The sequence below is a fragment of the Chanodichthys erythropterus genome, chromosome 24, assembly GCF_024489055.1.
Source record: "Chanodichthys erythropterus isolate Z2021 chromosome 24, ASM2448905v1, whole genome shotgun sequence".
NCBI lineage: Eukaryota > Metazoa > Chordata > Actinopteri > Cypriniformes > Xenocyprididae > Chanodichthys > Chanodichthys erythropterus.
The window spans coordinates 31,467,103-31,486,932 of record NC_090244.1 but is presented as its reverse complement, the minus strand read 5'-3'; the positions used below and the strand labels follow the sequence as shown (position 1 = coordinate 31,486,932).

General features: G+C 42.5%; 1 protein-coding gene and 1 pseudogene across 1 annotated transcript in view; one reads left to right on the top strand and one right to left on the bottom strand.

The window, feature by feature from the left end:
* LOC137015309 (uncharacterized) overlaps window positions 1-19,830 on the bottom strand; it is a 289,835-nt gene that overhangs the window by 73,063 nt on the left and 196,942 nt on the right. The gene's annotated exons all lie outside the window — the stretch shown is intronic.
* LOC137014850 (ethanolamine kinase 1-like) overlaps window positions 19,318-19,830 on the top strand; it is a 5,761-nt pseudogene continuing 5,248 nt past the window's right edge.

Below are 19,830 nucleotides of genomic sequence, written 5' to 3'. Positions count from 1 at the left end.
GAGAATGAGATGAAGGAAGCATTTGAGATTAGGTTAAAATTTGGTAAATTTGGAAAAGGGGACAAAGCATGATGTTTGGGCTATCTGACTCTGTGGGACGTGGAAGGGCTTTCTAAGGGGAATTGAAATCACTTGCAAAGGCAACATGATTAACACATTCTGGAAATCAAAACACGTTGGTTGGGGCACTTTCTAAAGGGGAAATTTGAACTGCGTTGCATTGAGAAGATATCTCCGGAAGGGGGATTGGGGCTGTGTGGCGCAGTTTGAGGTGTCTTGGCAAAAGGGGAGATTGAAACTGTGTGTATCAGTTTGAAGAGCCTTAACAGGTAGAGCTAGACTCTGGGAGAAGTAAATGTGAGGAAGATCCTTTTAGATCCACTCTGACAGACAACAAAAAACTCCCTGAAACTTCATAGCTCTTCCATCCAGATATTCTCAGTTTTTACTGTTATTTCTACTTCTTATGTGTTCCATTTTTATTATGTATTTGGTTCTTCTTTATGTAAAGCACTTTGAATTACCATTGTGCATGAAATGTGCTGCTATACAAATAAAATTGCCTTGCTTTGCCTTTTAACGACACAAATCGAGCACAAACAAATGGCTGCGGTTTGAAGCGATTTGAACGATATAGGGTGGAGAATGACGTCACACGACCAAAAAAATAATGCTCAATATCTAAAACACCAAACTAGCACAAATGTTCGTTTATGTGGCACAAATCAGCACAAACGCATGGCATAGATTTGGGGATTATTCCATTTTATGGGGTGCCAACTTCACAGAGGTTGCAGAAAACATCAGCAAATCATCAGTTTGTCGCTCTGTGCGAATGGTGTACCTGTCAGTTTAGGACCGTTCTACTTCCATCTTTCTCCAGTTTTGGATTTCCAGCTCCAGCTTTCTCATTTTCAACTTCTTATATTGGATGTCTATATCCAAAACATCTATTTGTTTGAGGAGGTAGCGCTTATACACGCTCTTTACATTCTCTTCATTCTGTAGAAAACAAATTTGATTATTTCCTGAAATGCTTTTGACAGTTTGTTGTAATTACTTAATCCTTACTTTGTCTCCTGCAGTCCCAGTCTGAGTGGGTTCTGGAAGGATCTCGGTGTCCTGCAGCCAATCATTTTTGGAAAATAGTCAAGTCAAGTCAAGTCAAATTTATTTATATAGCGCTTTTTACAATTGGTAATTGTTCAAAGCAGCTTTACATATTAGAAGCACAGAAAAAGGGAAGTGGTTAAAAATAAGCTGTACAACCAAGCGTGGTACTATGTAACATATACAAGATGGAGCTACATTAAGCCAATGTCGGCTGACTCCCAGGGGTGGAAAAAAAACCCTAGGAGAAAAACCCAGCGTGCCAGCACTGGGAAAAAAGTCCTAGGAGGGAAAAAACCCCTTGGAAGATATATATAATATATGTAAATAGATATGGAGATCAAAATCTGAATTATACATTTTTATTATAGAGATTAAAAATAGATTATATATAAATATATGTAAGCGGATACGGGGATTAAAAATCTGAATTATAGATGCAGCCAGAATTGGGTCTGTAGGCCCATTGTCTCCTGGGCTACGTTGTAGTCAGGTCCAGACACAGGTTCTCCATCTGATCTGGATACGGCCTGAATCCAGCACCCGGCAAACCTCAGGATAAGCAGAGAGACAGATATTAGCGGAGATGCCATTCTTATTCTGATGTACAGGTATATCTAGTGTTATAGGAAATGTTCTCGGTTCCGGCCGACCTAATTATTGCAGCGTAACAATCCTTTAACGGATTTGAAAAATGTTAATGTATTGATAATGTGTTATGTGTATGCAAGAGCAAAGAGATGTTTTTAGTCTAGATTTAAACTGTCTGTGTCTGCTTCCCGAACAATGCTAGGAAGATTGTTCCAGAGTTTAGGTGCTAAATAGGAAAAGGATCTGCCGCCTTCAATTGATTTTGATATTCTGGGTATTATCAACTGGCCTGAATTCTGAGATCGCAATAAACGTGAAGGACTATAATGCATTAAGAGCTCACTTAGGTACTGGGGAGCTAAACCATTTAGAGCTTTATAAGTAAGTAGCAAGATTTTTAAATCTATACAATGTTTAATAGGGAGCCAATGTAATGTTGACAGAACTGGGCTAATATGGTCATACTTTCTGGTTCTAGTAAGAACTCTAGCTGCCGCATTTTGGACCAACTGTAGTTTGTTTAAAAGCCGAGCAGAACAACCACCAGAGCGTTACAATAATCTAGTCTTGAGGTCATGAATGCATGAACCAACTGTTCCGCATTTGTCATTGAGAGCATATGCCGTAATTTAGATATATTTTTTAGATGGAAGAAGGCGGTTTTACAGATACTAGAAACATGACTTTCAAATGAAAGATTGGTATCAAAGAGCACACCCAGGTTCCTAACTGAGGACGAAGGTTTAATGGAGCACCCGTCAAGTGTTAGAGAGTATTCAAGGTTTTTTCGTGAGGAAGTTTTTGGTCCAAAGATTAGGATATCATTTTTTTCTGAATTTAATAATAAGAAATTTCTTGTCATCCAGTTTTTAATGTCAGCTATGCATTCTGTTAGTTTTGTGAATTTGTAGGTTTCGTCAGGGCGCGAGGAAATATAGAGCTGAGTATCGTCAGCGTAGCAGTGAAAACTAACACCATGCTTCCTAATTATCTCTCCTAAGGGCAGCATGTACAGAGTGAAAAGCAACGGTCCTAATACTGAGCCTTGTGGTACCCCATATTTAACCTGTGATCGATACGACATCTCTTCATTAACTACCACAGACTGATAACGGTCAGATAAGTACGATTTGAACCATGCCAAAGCAATTCCACTAATGCCAATATTTTCAAGTCTTTTTAGAAGAATGTTGTGATCGATAGTGTCAAAAGCAGCACTGAGATCTAATAACACTAATAGAGAAATACAGCCACGATCGGATGATAAGAGTAGATCGTTTGTAACTCTAACGAGAGCAGTCTCAGTACTATGGTTTGGTCTAAATCCTGACTGGAAATCCTCACAGATTCCATTTCTTTCTAAAAAGGAACACAGTTGTGTTGAAACTGCCTTTTCTAGTATCTTTGACAGAAAAGGTAGATTCGAGATTGGCCTGTAGTTTACTAAATCTCTCGGATCTAGTTGAGGTTTTTTAATAAGAGGTTTAATAATAGCCTGCTTAAAGGTTTTTGGCACGTATCCTAGTGTTAAGGATGAATTAATTATATCAAGAAGTGGACCTACGACCTCTGGAAGCATTTCTTTCAGTAGTTTAGTCGGCATTGGGTCTAACATACATGATGTTGATTTTGATGATTTGATAAGTTTAGATAATTCTTCCTCTCCTATAGCGGCGAATGATTCTAGTTTTACCTCAGGGACACTACAGTGCACTGTCTGAAGCGAAACTGTAGACGGTTGCATGTTTTTAATTTTCTCTCTAATATTATCAATCTTGCAAGTAAAGAAGTTCATAAAGTCATTACTGCTGTGCTCTATGGAAACGTCAGCAGTTGAATCTCTGTTTCTAGTTAATTTAGCCACTGTGTCAAATAAATACCTAGGATTATGTTTGTTTTCTATTAAGAGATTTGAAAAATAAGTAGATCTAGCATTTCTTATAGCCGTTCTGTACTCAATCATTTTTTTCTTTCCACGCAAGGCGAAAAACTTCTAGTTTTGTTTTCTTCCAACTACGTTCAGCTTTTCTAACAGCTCGTTTTAGAGCCCGAGTGTGCTCATCATACCACGGCATTGGATTAGTTTCCTTAATCTTCTTTAGACGTAAAGGAGCGACTGCATCTAATGTGCTGGAAAAGAGAGAGCCAATAGTTTTCATCGAGCAGCATCGAGTTCTTCTAAGTGGTCAGGTATACTAAGGCGATGAAACTGCTCGGGGAGATTATTTATAAAGCAATCTTTAGTGGTAGACGTGATGGTTCTACAATATTTATGGCTGGGTGGTGGTTTTGCAGCCTTGGCTAATTGTATTATACACGAGACTAGATAATGATCTGATATATCATCGCTCTGCTGTAGAATTTCAACAGCATCAATATCAATTCCATGCGACAGTATTAGATCTAGGGTATGATTACGACAATGAGTGGGTCCTGACACGTGTTGTCTAACTCCAATAGAGTTTAAAATGTCTGCAAATGCCAATCCAAATGCGTCTTTATTATTATCTACATGGATATTAAAATCACCAACAACAAGGACTTTATCCGCAGCCAGTACTAACTCTGATAGGAAATCAGCAAATTCTTTGATAAAGTCAGTATGGTGCCCTGGTGGCCAGTAGCCAGCACAAATGTCAACTTACATAATGTTACATAAAGCACCATCACTTCAAAGGAATTATATTTGAAATTCTTTTGAGTGATTCTGAATATATTACTATAAATTACAGCAACACCTCCCCCTTTGCCTTTCTGTCGAGGATTGTGTCGATAATCATAACCTTGAGGACTAGACTCATTTAAAGTAATGTAATCGTCTGGTTTTAGCCAGGTTTCTGTCAAACACAGCAAGTCTAGTTTATTGTCTGTGATAATTTCATTTACAATAAGTGCTTTTGAAGAAATAGATCTAATATTCAGTAACCCAAGCTTTATCATTTGTTTATCTGATTTATCTGTGATTTTTTTGATCAATTAAATTTTTACTCTTAAAAGGTTTCGGAAGTTTTTTTGTATTTACTAGTTCGAGGTACAGACACAGTCTCTATGTGATAATATCTAGGTGAAAGAGTTTCTATGTGCTGTGAATTATCTGAGTTCTGTGACGTGAGGCGGCTAGCAGACGGTCGGTTTAGGCAGTTTGTCTGCGTCCTGATCTGGGCGCTGGTTTGTCATGTTTCAGCTCTAAGACTATTTGCCAAATTTCTAGAGAGAAGAGCAGCACCATCCTGGGAGGGATGAATACCATCTCTTTTCAACAGATCAGGTCTGCCCCAAAAGCTTTTCCAATTGTCTATGAAACCTATATTATTCTGCGCACACCACTTAGACAGCCAGCCATTGAGTGATGATAACCTGCTAACTATCTCATCACTCCGACGAACAGGAAGAGGGCCAGAACAAATTACTTTTGCTGACATTGAATTTGCGAGTTCACACACCTCTTTAATGTTAATTTTAGTGATCTCCGACTGGCGAAGTCGAACATCATTTGTGCCGACGTGGATAATGATTTTAGAATATTTACGTTTAGCATTAGCCAGCACTTTTAAATTTGCTTTGATGTCAGGTGCTCTGGCTCCCGGCAAACATGTGACTATGGTGGCTGGTGTCTCTATTTTCACGTTCCGTGTAATAGAATCGGCAATTACTAGGGCACTTTCAACAGGATTCTCAGTGGGTGCGTCACTGAGTGGGGAGAACCTGTTTGATGTTCTAATCGGAACGGAAGAGTGGTGTTTGTTCTTGCCATTATGCCGCCTCACAGTCACCCAGTTAGCCTGCTGCGTGGCTTCTACAACCGGAACCGAATGTGCAGTATTTACTAGGCTAGTCGCATCCAAAGCAGTATCTAAGGCCCTTTCAGTCTCACTATCCTTAATTAAAGTTTGGATGCGTGTCTCTAATTCTGAGATTCTCTCTGTCAGCCTGACAATATCCCTGCATTTATCACGTGTGTAAGTCTCCCTGCTGACAGAAAGAGCTAAGCTGTACATGTTGCATTTACTACACATGATAATCGTCGGACATGACTGACCGTGTGTTTGAACACCGTCCGAAAAACTGCAACGCACACGGGACTCGCTGGCTGGATGTCTCGGTCGCTTGCCGGTGCCTGGGGCGAGGGTGATGTGCGGGACGCTGTGCCTCACGGTGGATCGATGAATGCCGGGCAGCAACGTCTCCACAGCTTCCCGATCTGGCGAGGACAGATCAGAATAACATACATCGGATAAATCCGCCATTCAATCGACAAGGAAGGTTTGGTTTAAAGGAAAAAAGAAAGTAGACGGTAGCTAACAGGCTAGCGGGCTATGGCTAACACTAGGTGATTACGCTGGTGGATTGCTAGTAATAAATCGTTCCGTTTAGTAATACTATGCAATAGGTTAAGTAATCTAGTGAAAATAAGAAAGTTATATTATGTGAATAGGAATAAAGAGAAGGATTTAGGATAAACTCCACGAAGCTCCGAGCGTAGGTCAGACAGCAGACAGGCAGCAGCGTTGAGCAGCGTTGAACCGGAAGAAGGCGCCAGATGAGGCGTATGATGCTGACAGGCTGTATACACACTATTAGCCCCTCACCACACAAGTCGTCTTTAAGTAGCTATATAATGTGCAATCAGTGCTTACCTCAGGCCTCCCTGAACATACAGACACAGTCTCCTCATCCTCCTCAAGAGTTTCATCCTGAAACCAACAATCAAACTGTGGTTAATAATCACCACTTAGACCTCTTTTACCCCCTTTCCACCAGCACAAATCAGGTGCTAGTTCAGAGCTAGTGCTAGTGCCAGAGTTGGTTCAACTGACGAGTCTTCTGAGAACCGGTTTGCCTTTCCACGGGCTAGAGAGCAGCACAGAGCCAGGTCTTACATCACTGTATACGTCTCATTTTTCACAGCAAAGCTAGCGCAGCAGCACTAAACACAAACACACAGAGCTTGTTCGAGATGCATTGGTTTCGATCGGCGCATGATATCAAAGCACCGCAAGAACAAAAGCACAAGGAGTCGCATGCTCTACAAACGCTCCTGTGACACTCCAATGTCACCCGCTAAATTGGTCCGCACTGCTCCAATGCATCTCGAATAGAGTCGCAATATGAAGCATGAAATATCGATATCGTGTTAATTTGCCTGGCTACATCAGCACGAAGAGTGGCAACACCACCGACCCTTTTTACCCACCTCCGTGTCCATCACCCTGCAGATTACGACATTTTGCAGAGAGTAAGTTATATTACTAGTCATGGAATGGGAAATGTTAACCTGTTAACAGGGATTTTCTGTGTTCATCTATTTAAATAAAGGGTGATTCTTTTAATAAGTAGCACATTTTCTTTACTCGTCTTACTCAGTGTGATGTAGCTATGCATGCAGTTATATGCCCTCAAAATTCAAGATACACAGGCATTTTTTTCCCCAATGTGTTTTTGTCATTAACTTATATTATATGATATGATGTACAATATCACATGATCAAGAGTGCTGTGCAACAGACAGAAATGTTTTTGTTATACTGACTGAATCCGCGTTTAGAACAAATCGGTTTAATCAATGATTAAATGTCCATTCAATAAACACTCCTGAACGAATGAATCATTTGAACAAATCGGTTGAATGAATGACTCACTCACTCACTCATTAAGACAGTGACTTGCTGCCACCTACTGGCAATTTAGTTTCATATTTAAGGTACATTTTAATTAAAAAGTTAAAATTAGAAAAAAATCTATATTTAAATATTGAATTAAATTTATGTAGACAAATTTTAATTTCAATTTTCAATTTCATTTTCAGTTTTATTTGTACAGCGCATTTAGAAGTAAGACGCAAGCGGTTCTTCTAGCCCAGCAATGTGTTGGTGCTACTTACGAACCACTTTTCCTGGAGCTGGTGCTTTGTGTGTCGAAAGACAAAGAATTGATTTGAAACTAGGCTCTGGCTCCGAACCAGCACTCAAACGGCCTTGGAGGAAAAGGGGTATTAGACAGTCAATCAGTGCTTTAACGTCTCTCATACTCACAGGGTTCAACAAGACTCCAACAAGCACACAGAATTTGGCATCACTATGACAAAACATGTTTGATTTGATCAAGAATATGCTAAAACATACTGTATATCAACCTTCTAATAGGTGGCATGGATTTGGAAGATGTCCCCCTTCTGTTCCCTCGATGACGGCATGGTCTCCTCTTGATCAGGTCCAGCTCCTCTGCAGGAGTGAAGGGTGCTGGTGGTGGCCCTTCCCCAGATCCAGCAACATCACTCTTCTTTCTGGAGCTGCATCTAATAAACATCATGAAATCAGACATTTATGGCATCAAACCAGATATGTTTAAGCAGTTATATAGCCTATATACTTATAGCCTTTCTCTCTTGTTTTATTTATTGCTGCAATATTGCCTTTTTCATTTATTACACGTTTCACCTCTTTGTAGGTTTCTAATAACAGACGCTGCACTGTAAAAATGATTTTATGGTGAAGTAAATACTACAGAAAAAACAAATGTGATTTTTATAGTGTGCTCTGTAGCGCTGAACATCACTACTCTCTCTTTGATTTTTGCCATGTTTGATCTATTTGATCCATGATCCAAAGTGCACACACAATTATCTTGACTAGGTAAAACTGGATCAATTAAGTGGGACTGTATGAACTTAAATTACCTTTTATGAAAGCGCTTTAGCCCCAACTCATTTGTTAGATTAACTCAAGTCAGGTTTTGGAGTTTAATCCTCACTTTTCCTGTGTCTTTTCTGTAAAAGCCCTCTGGACGTGATGGCTGTAGCAGTACATGAGCTGGGTCAAAGTATGCTGTCCTTCGTTTGTGATGCTGTGTTTGTTTCCCTGGTTTTGGATTGTTGGCTGGATGCAGCTGTGCTGATTTCGGAAAACCAGCTAAGATCCCTAGAAGTAAGGGGAAAATACTCATGTTGCTGTTGGTTAGGATATGGATCATTAAGATATATAAAATAAGATATTTTATCCCCCTGTGCTGCTACTGAGGTTTAGGCTCTTGGCCCTTTCCTAAACCGCACTAAACACTGCTGTGAATGGTGATTTTCCACACACAGGTTGCAGTTTGTGGTGTGTCATTGTTTCTGACTCACTGATGTTTATGGAGGTCTTCATTAATTTGAGGTCCAGGGAAGCTTTGGCTGCATTCAGCACATCAGTTTCCTCTGACGATGTTAACAGCACACACATATCTTCCCATACAGCCGTTGCCTCCTCTAGATGTGTGCTGTTCAACAGCAAGGTGCAGCAGCAGGTGGTGTACTCTTAAAGCCTTGTTGTCCGTCTTTCTGGAAAATGCCTGGCACACGGTCTGTATAATGTGTGAAGAGCAAAGAAGCAGGACTGTGAATGGACGATCAGCACTGTTTGCTGTGTTTGCTGTGCTCTCTGTAGAGACAGAGATGATTAAATGCCAGAAGAACACTTGCATTAGTCCAGCTGAAGTCAGTCTCCACTTGATGTTATTTGATGAAGGGCCCTTAATGTTTCCGATAGCCAATATGTCAAGGTATGAATTGAGTGCTGATTTGTTATGAGCTCACACTCACAGGAAGTGATGGCTTGTTTTTCCCATTCCTGTCAACATAAGAGCATAGAAGAGACTCTCTTGGTCTGACACTACCGGTGGCATTCAGGTGAAGAGGATTTGTTATTTCCCAACTCTCCAATTTTATTGCAATACTGAAATGTTTTGGACCTTTCTGACTTCAAATCCAAACCGTTTGTGTTCATTTCAGAGTTATGCTCATCATCAGATTCATCCTGGCGATGGACTTCTTGTCCATCTGTGTTTTCTAAAAATGGTGGTAGTAGCAGTGTTACAGATCCCTTGTTTCCCTGGACTCCATTTCCCAGAATCCTCCTGTTCTCCTCACCTGCACACACTTCCCTCGTCAGTTCCTCATCATCACGGATCACCTGCACCTGGACTCTATTGTTAGCACTCCTATATATTGCACTCACTCCCTTCACTCCTTGTCCGTTCTCTGTTGTGTTAAGCGTATGTTTGATGTCTCCTTGCCTATGTTCATTAAAGTATTGTCTATTTGTGGAAATCCGTGATCTGCCTCATCTCTACACCAGCATACCGTAACAGAAGAACGGACCAGAAACGTTGGATTTTCACAGGAAAAAAAAAAATGGAGACTTTCCCCAGCTCCCTGGATCCAGCTCCTCCAACGCCTCTCACCCTGACAGCCAGCGATCGCCTTATCGGGCTCCTGCAGGTAGGACGTTCGCTGGAGAGGTATGTGGAGGAGTTCGTTGAGCTTGCTTATTTGTCTGACTGGCCTGAAGCAGTTTTGATCTCCCTGTTTTTGGATGGATTGGATGACGACACTATCCGTTTTGATGAACCTGTTTTTTGTTTCTCCTTAAGCGAAACTATCAATTTAATTTTGTGGTTAAATGGCTCCAAATTCTTTGTGGAAGAGGTTCAGGATCAGTGTTGTCGTCCGGTCCATCCAGAAACACGGTTGGCCGGGCCAGTCAGTCAACCTCCGGCTTCCTCCGCACCTTTCCAGCGAACTCCCTGCCTGCCCCAGGCTGGACCCATATTCCTCTACTGGGCCCAGTAAGCGGAGGAGGAGGAAGAAAGCGGCCCCAGTGTCTCCAGAGCCCGCTCCAGTGTCTCCAGAGCCCGCTCCAGTGTCTCCAGAGCCCGCTCCAGTGTCTCCAGAGCCCGCTCCAGTGTCTCCAGAGCCCGCTCCAGTGTCTCCAGAGCCCGCTCCAGTGTCTCCAGAGCCCGCTCCAGTGTCTCCAGAGCCCGCTCCAGTGTCTCCAGAGCCCGCTCCAGTATCTCCAGAGCCAGCTCCAGTCCCCACAGAGCCAGCTCCAGTGCCTGTGGGGATTTTAATTGTATTTGAGGGGATGAAATGGCCCTCAACCCCAGTCTCCTCCGAGCCAAGTTCTCCAGTCTCCGCCGAGTCAAGTTCCCCAGTCTCCGCCGAGCCAAGTTCTCCAGTCTCCTCCGAGCCAAGTTCTCCAGTCTCCTCCGAGCCAAGTTCTCCAGTCTCCTCCGAGCCAAGTTCTCCAGTCTCCTCCGAGCCAAGTTCTCCAGTCTCCTCCGAGCCAAGTTCTCCAGTCTCCTCCGAGCCAAGTTCTCCAGTCTCCTCCGAGCCAAGTTCTCCAGTCTCCTCCGAGCCAAGTTCTCCAGTCTCCTCCGAGCCAAGTTCTCCAGTCTCCTCCGAGCCAAGTTCTCCAGTCTCCTCCGAGCCAAGTTCTCCAGTCTCCTCCGAGCCAAGTTCTCCAGTCTCCTCCGAGCCAAGTTCTCCAGTCTCCTCCGAGCCAAGTTCTCCAGTCTCCTCCGAGCCAAGTTCTCCAGTCTCCTCCGAGCAAGCAGCGCCAGTCTCCGCCTCCGAGCAAGCAGCGCCAGTCTCCGCCTCCGAGCAAGCAGCGCCAGTCTCCGCCTCCGAGCAAGCAGCGCCAGTCTCCGCCTCCGAGCAAGCAGCGCCAGTCTCCGCCTCCGAGCAAGCAGCGCCAGTCTCCGCCTCCGAGCAAGCAGCGCCAGTCTCCGCCTCCGAGCAAGCAGCGCCAGTCTCCGCCTCCGAGCAAGCAGCGCCAGTCTCCGCCTCCGAGCAAGCAGCGCCAGTCTCCGCCTCCGAGCAAGCAGCGCCAGTCTCCGCCTCCGAGCAAGCAGCGCCAGTCTCCGCCTCCGAGCAAGCAGCGCCAGTCTCCGCCTCCGAGCAAGCAGCGCCAGTCTCCGCCTCCGAGCAAGCAGCGCCAGTCTCCGCCTCCGAGCAAGCAGCGCCAGTCTCCGCCTCCGAGCAAGCAGCGCCAGTCTCCGCCTCCGAGCAAGCAGCGCCAGTCTCCGCCTCCGAGCAAGCAGCGCCAGTCTCCGCCTCCGAGCAAGCAGCGCCAGTCTCCGCCTCCGAGCAAGCAGCGCCAGTCTCCGCCTCCGAGCAAGCAGCGCCAGTCTCCGCCTCCGAGCAAGCAGCGCCAGTCTCCGCCTCCGAGCAAGCAGCGCCAGTCTCAGCCGCCGAGCAAGCAGCATCTCCAGTCTCAGCCGCCGCCGAGACCTCAGCTCCAGTCTCAGCCGCCGCCGAGCCCTCAGCTCCAGCCGCCGCCGAGCCAGCCCCTATTATGAACTTTGTGGTTGAAACAACATACAGCCCTAAGACTGTTTACCCTCCCTGCCTCCCTCTCCCACCTCCATCCATTTGTGTTTGTACTGAACCTCCACCTCAAGCCCCCTCGCCCAGATCTCCACCTCGGACCTCTGGGCGATTACCTACACCCTGGCTCCAACCTCCCTCTGCTCCACCGTTGCCCATCAGTCCTCCAGCCTCACAAGTCTCCATCCTGCCCCCGTTCACACCTTGGTCCCTCGTCAGCCTGCCCTCCCCTCTGGACTGCACTCCTCCGTCTCCGCTCCGTCCCTCCATCCCTCGTTTCCAGTTGGCTTCCTCACTCCCCCTGGTGTTCACTTTGTTGTCTGTCGTCTGTGTTCAACTGCGGCCTTCTGGAGCCCCGGCTGCGCTTCGGTCGGCGGAGCCATGGATTCCGCCATCTCCCGCCGGTCCTTCTGCGCCGACTGGGCTTGACGGCGTGAGGACGTCAGCTCCTGACCCGCCATGGCGGCCCGCTGCACCTGACCCGCCATGTCTGCCCGCTGCACCTGACCCGCCATGTCTGCCCGCTGCATGTCTGCCCGCTGCACCTGACCCGCCATGGCTGCCCGCTGCACCTGACCCGCCATGGCTGCCCACGGCTCCTGACCCGCCAGGGTCACCTTCGGCCCCTGACCCTCCATGGCCGCCTTCGGCTCCTGATCCACCATGGCTGCCCACGGCTCCTGACCCGCCATGGTTTTTGGACCTGCCCTGGAGACCTCCACTCCAGTCTACTCCTCCCCCTGCTCCGGTTTGAGGTCTCCAGGGCGCCATCTACGGCGCGAGGACGCGCCTACCGGGAGGGGGAGGTACTGTTACAGATCCCTTGTTTCCCTGGACTCCATTTCCCAGAATCCTCCTGTTCTCCTCACCTGCACACACTTCCCTCGTCAGTTCCTCATCATCACGGATCACCTGCACCTGGACTCTATTGTTAGCACTCCTATATATTGCACTCACTCCCTTCACTCCTTGTCCGTTCTCTGTTGTGTTAAGCGTATGTTTGATGTCTCCTTGCCTATGTTCATTAAAGTATTGTCTATTTGTGGAAATCCGTGATCTGCCTCATCTCTACACCAGCATACCGTAACAAGCAGCAGTAGTAGTTCAGTATAATTCTACCAATTGTAATGTTTAAACCTACATTGCCATTAAAACGTTTGGTATTGGTATGATTTTTACTGTTTTTAAAAGAAGTCTCTTCTGCTCACCAAAGCTGCATTTATTTGATAAAAAAAAAAAAAAACTATAAAAAATTTCATCAGCTGTTTTCTATGTGAATATATAGTAAAGATTAATTTATTCCTGTGACCAAAGCTGAATTTTCAGCAATATGATACGATTTTGTATTTTTAATCAAATAAATGAAATAAAACAAAATCAGCATCACCACACCTGTAAACAAAACCTGACATCTCTCTTTCATTATTATTATTTTATTTTTTTTTACACATAGTCATTGTTTCTCAACACTAGATTATTGTAACTTGTAATGAGAGAATTTGATTTAATCGCACACAATCCCAAACGATGAGAAGAAATCTGACGGGCTAGTTTCGTTTAGTCACTTTGTTTCCACACATGAACAACGACATTAAAGATAGTCCACATTTTAAAACGGGCTTAAATTAAGTAAACACTCTCCAAAACAGCTAAATTTAACTGAAACATTTGCAAAAAAACAAAATGAAGCCTCTTAAATTTTTGAAGCTTTTTCTCTAAATGTTTCAAGAAAGGTTTAAAAGAATGCCATCTTGTGGCAGGGCAAATTTACAGCGCCGTTGTTTCATAGTTCACCCAGAAATGAAAAGTCTGTCATTTATTCACCCTCAAGTTGTTCTGTTGAACAAAGAGATTTTGAAGAAAGTTTGTAACCAGGCTGCTTTGAGGCACCATTGACTCCCATAGCAGGTAAAACAAAATACTATGGAAATCAATGGTGGCCCAAAGTGGTGAGGGTGATTAAATGATTGACAGAATTTTCATTTTTGGGTGAACTGCACCTTTAAGCACAAATAAAAGCCTGATGACGCTAAAAATGTGTTTCGTTTTCTGTTAATATAATTTGCATATGAAAGTGTGGCAATAAATTCAACAACTATAATTATAATACTAATAATAATACCTACTGAGTTGTTTAAGGCAAGTAAATTGTGCTGTTATTTTATTATTTTTATACTGTTTATACTTTCATATAGTCTACAGGCTTATACTGTATATTTAAAATGTTAGTAAATGGGCTTCATATACCTGTAATGATCAGGGTTCAAACATTCTGACATACACAGTGAAGCATTCACATGACTGGAAAGAAAGATAACATATTTAAGTGATATAAAGGACATTACGAGGAGAAACGCTTGGAGATTAGAAGGAAACTGAGGTATAATGGCTCTGGCCAAGCTGCAACAAATGAAACGCTATTGGCTATTTTAAAAAAAGGGGCGGAGCTGTTTGATTATATATATATATATATATATATATATATATATATATATATATATATATATATATATATAAAATAGAATATTTATTTATTTTACATTACATCAACACATTGAATAGTGCTGCGCGTTCCAACACTCTTCAGTGGGCCTTTAACAGGGCCGCTGCTGGCCAAATGCAAAGCAAATTCAACAAAACCACTTTAAAATGAGATGAATCTTTTCTAAATTACACAGAAAAGGCAATAAAGCATAAAAAACAATCAGGAAAAGATCAACAATATGACAGTGAGCAATAAGAACATGATAAACTGAACTGAAAACATGAACAAAATGATAATTGTTTATGAACATGCACAAAATATGTGTAAAAACATGGCAGCTCCCAATCTCCCGCAGAACGTATCCATTCCCAATTTTCTGATCAGATGTGTGGAACAAGAAGCAGCTGATGTCAAACAGGTAAATTCTGCTTTGGTAAATGAATGATGTGTTGATTTCTCCAGCACATGCCCAGAAAGAGTCCCAGTGCACACAGCGATCCACGACCCTTGCTGAGGAAACACCAGCGCCACCTAGAAATCAAACACGTGATGCTTCCTTACAGTCATTTCTGAATCATTATATTTCCCCATACAGAAACACAGAACGAGGCTCGTGTTTGATCGTCATCGAGAAACGGCTCAAAAGTAGCTTCAATAGCAGCGCTCGCTCTCTCCTTTGTGTTGAAACACCAGTCTTGTTCGCACCACAGTTGTGCAGTGGATTGTTTTTCAGAACGACACATATTTTGGACGCGTGCTTTTGTTGTTTAACCAGTGGCGGCTGGTGCAAAAAATTATTGGAGGAGCGCAAAAAATAAAATAAAATAAATTTAGAAATGCAGGAATGAATAGGGTAATTGTTGAATAACCATTTAACAAGTGATATAATAATGTATCATTACTGCTTATCTAAAACAGGGAAAATTCAGTATTTAAAGCATGCCATAGGGCTGGGATCTAAAAAAATTTTATTTAATTAAAAAAACTGTTATTTCACATCCTGCCCAATATTGTCCTTGAAACAATGTTCATATTGAAGGCTATAAAAACAAACCGTGTACTATATGCTATATTATGTGCAAAAAATGGGTCAAATCACATTAGGCCTAGGCTATATTCTAAATGAAATTAAATAAAAACAAAAGAACAGACTAATTATTAGGCTATTTTGATTACTCTACAACAGTCACTTTACACAGTTACTGCTATCATACAAATACACTTAGTTGTAGGTTTGAAATTCTACATATGTCATAATTATTATGTTCGCCAAAAAAAATAAAAAATTTCAACAACAAATATTTTTAACAAAATGTATTTTACTCAGATTGAACTCCGTATGTTTGGCGCATGCGCGCGGCGGCGCTCGTTCACGGAAGTTTGTGCTTGCTGAAGCTCGTCCACGCCTGACTGCAAAATGGAAATATTTTCTCGTCTTTCTAATATTTACAGATGGAGAATATGTCTGTGAAATGTAAGTTATGCACTGTGGAAATTATTGGATGTCACTTCAGCTTAAAAAAAAATATTAATAGAGGTATGTTTGTTTCCACCAATCGCTGCACAAGTTAAGGTTACGTATGATGACGAAAGCACGTTAGTGCGAGCCCTCCCGGAACCCATAGAGATTGCATTGCAGTGCCTGCAGTTCGAAAAAAAAGTTCTTTGAATGGAAGTCTATGGGAGCACTCGGGGCAAATCTCCGCCAGACTGAAATGCCCAAAAAGAGGCGGTACTCCACAGAGCGTGACTCGACGCTGATTGGACTACATCCAGAGGCAGAACAAACAGCCTAGCAGTGACAAGCGTAACTCTGTGGTTGAATGTGATTGAAAAAATCCGTCCCTTTCTCACTTTTGGTGGTGCGTCGCCCAATTGCCCTAATGAAGAAACCGCCCCTGTGTTTAACATGCAGTCTTCAGCGACTGTCCATGTCCTGCATGTGAGTAGTGTTAACATATAACTTGTGTCACTTTTGAATGATTTATGACTTATGCACATGATTTATTACATCCTCATAATTCTCAGACAGTTGTCAGATGTCAGGACATGTGTCAGGTAATATATGCCCCATGGTGTTACATTGTGACGTGGCTATGTGACTTCCTATACCAGTGGCTGTATGACTTCCCAAGCTGTTGTCTGTACGTGTTAAAAACAGATCAAAACAGGGGGAGACTTTTGACTTCTCCCACCCAGCAATGATATTTTATGGTTTATTCCTTCCTTGTCTCCTGGCTCCTTCCAGTCTGATGGGCAAAGGTGTGATGTCTGCGATCGTTCATTTCTTTGATTGCGGGTTGCCTTAAAAGATACTCAAGCCTAGTTTGTGTTATGCTGACACCTCACCAGGAACAGTAATGGGGTTCAATACAGTATATGTTAATTGAGTCAAAATATTTGGATCGTGACATTCAGGTAGACAATCATCCCAACAAAACAAAAGGTATGACCATTAAAATAAGTGGCCTGGTGTTTTAGAAGCCTGTATGGGACATTAATGGTCGATAGGGTGGGGTAGGGGGTCTATCATACTGGGTGATTATGCGTAGTCTACGTGACGCCTGAGGGTGACGACCCATTTATTGGGGTGATTGGGTGAAGTTTTATATATGTTAATGATGTTGTGGGCTGTACCGGCTATTCACGTTTTGAGGTCTCTGTATAAAGCCGGCCAGTTTTTCGTCAGTATGTATCCAAGCATCGTGTGTGTCAGACAATCTTCGATCTCAAACAAACTATTTCATTCACACCACGGCTGTTATCGAGACGTTCGAGTGTTTTACTGTGAAGATGGCTGCTTTATTCAACAGTGAGTATGCTTATCGTTGTTATTATTATTATTATTATTATTAAGAAAAAAAAAAAAAAAGTTTATTTGTGTCCGTGAGTCACGGAACTATTACGTTACTTAAACAGGATCTCTACGCTTCAGGTGATGCGGACAATGCGTGTGGAAATCTTGATGATCTTGTTGAACAAATTCAATTTCTCAATCAAGCCAGTGGTATGTATAATTTTACGTTACATGCAGAACACCGCATGTCTAGTGTAATCGTCGTTATACAATATGTTTTATTTATTCATGCATTCGTCTTTTATTTTTTATTTATATATTTAATTATTTTACCAGGAGGGCCGAAAAACGGACTCAGATCTACAACAAATCAGCCGCCTTCGCGAGGCAGGTCGAACAATCCGGAGCTGGGTGAGTGTTTGTAAACCATACGCCACATAAAATGCCTTTGGTGGATTTACATTCTGTCTGAACGAACGCTTGTTGTTCTTAAATTCACACGAATCGTATACATGCTGTATCGTATTTTATATAATGTGAATATTTTTAACGTTGTTAACAGGAGATCCTAAACCTGAAACTAGCTCCTCGACAAATCAGCCGCCATCGCGAGGCAGCACAAACAACCCGGAGCTGGGTGAGTGTTTGTAAACCATAAGTCATATAAAATGTCTTTGGTGAATTTACATTCTGCCTGAACAATGCGTGTTTGCTCTTATATCTAGACACTTGTATGTTGTTTAGCGATGGTGCAAATGTATAATGTGATTTTTTTTTTTTTTTTTTCAAATTTGTTATCAGGAGGAACGAATTCTGCAAGTACGTCATCAAAACGTGTGTGCATCCAGACACTCAGTAAGTGTTGTAATATTTCGTTATCTACTATATACGTTATGTTTTTTGTTTTTGTTTTAACAGCTTTTTATTATATGTATTCCAGAAGGATTATCGAACCTTGTAAAAAGTATCGATACACTGCAGTGTAGGGGTGATACAGAGAAACCCGGCTGCAGTGGGATAACGTTGAAAAACCGCCTCAAACGTAAAAAACGTCATGGGTAACTGGACAAAAGCAAAACCTCCGGTTGATTGTGAGAGAGACAACGAGTGTATTCCACAGACGCCGGATCGTAAGAGACCAGGACAATCATTTGGAGCAATAGTTGGTAAGTGTGTGAAATCGTTAGATAGTCAAGTATATGAATAAAACAATGCTGTGTTGATTTTCTGTTTAAACTGTTTGTAATGGTAACCTGTATGTGTGTTTAGTATGAGCAAATAGTTTCTAAACATCGACCCTATCTATCGATGCTTGTTAGTATTACACACACACACACACACACACAATATAATAAATAATATACTTTCTTCTTCTTCTTAACAGTGAATGCTGATGACAACGTGGTCCCAGATGTAGATGATGTCCAGAACTGGGGTGATGGTCTGTTAGAATCGTGGGATGCCTGTGAATTCACTGTGTTGCCTAAAGAAACACAACCGCATGTTCCATCTGATGGAAACGTGGCAGTCGTGGTGGAATCAGACCCTGAGGAACTACCTTCAAATCAGGAGGCTTTCATACGGGAGTCACATCTGAATATAGACACTCAATTCATAAACACCCTTATACAGGACACTGTCAAGTCTGTATTGCTTACCTTGGAGGAGCAGCGTACGAAAATAATACAGGATACAGTCAAGTCTGTATTGCTTGCCTTGGAGGAACAGCGCAGGAAAATTATACAGGACACAATCAGGACTGAACTTCTTGCCTTGGAGGAACAGCGCAGGAAAATTATACAGGACAAAATCAGGACTGAACTTCTTTCTTTCGAAAGACACTTTACAGCCCTTTCACAGCGACAACAAGAGCAAGGTATTTGGATTAAACAATCCATAGCAGAGCATCGCTTAAACAACGACGTGGTCCGTCAAGTGGCCCGTGATCAAGGCCTGACAACAGATGTGTTGAGGCAGGTTGTCATCACTCTTAAAAAGCGTTAAGGGTGAGTTGTAATTACTTTTTACATTGATGTGTAATTTTGTTTTTGTTTCTTTTAAAACGATTAATGTCAAAAACAGTGTGTAATTTAGAGTGGTTGTTTAGGACCGTTGTGTTTTAAGTGTACAAACGATGTTTTTATTTTTATTTTATTTTTTTAAATAAATAAAAAAAGAAAAAAATTGTTTAAAATGCCAAAACGTTGTCGGGAGCCAGATGATTGTGGTCGAGGTGTGGTAGGACGGTTTAGACAAGACGATGGTCGTATGGACCCCGTCGAACTGTACTATGACACAGTTGCTTTGCATTATTTATTTCGGGCTATTGAGGAGGAGGCTAATAGACCTGTATATACAACAGATAGGTTGCAGGAGTTATTAAACCACACAACACCACATAGAGAACAAGAACCAGACTGTAATTTTGAACAATTTGAAAACTTCCTGCGTATTGGTGGGTTGGCAGAAACACCCCCACAACAATTTGTACCAGAACCAAATTATGATCTTGTACAATTTGAACAAAATTACCCAGATATTGGATTTGAACAAACTGATCCAGAACCAAATTCTGATTTTGTACAATTTGATCAAAATGACCCAGATGTTGAAATCGCACAATTTCCACACCAGTCAGGTGGTAACACTGGTACCCAGTCACAACGCACTCTTAATCTTGACGCACCCAACATGGGTCTATCACAT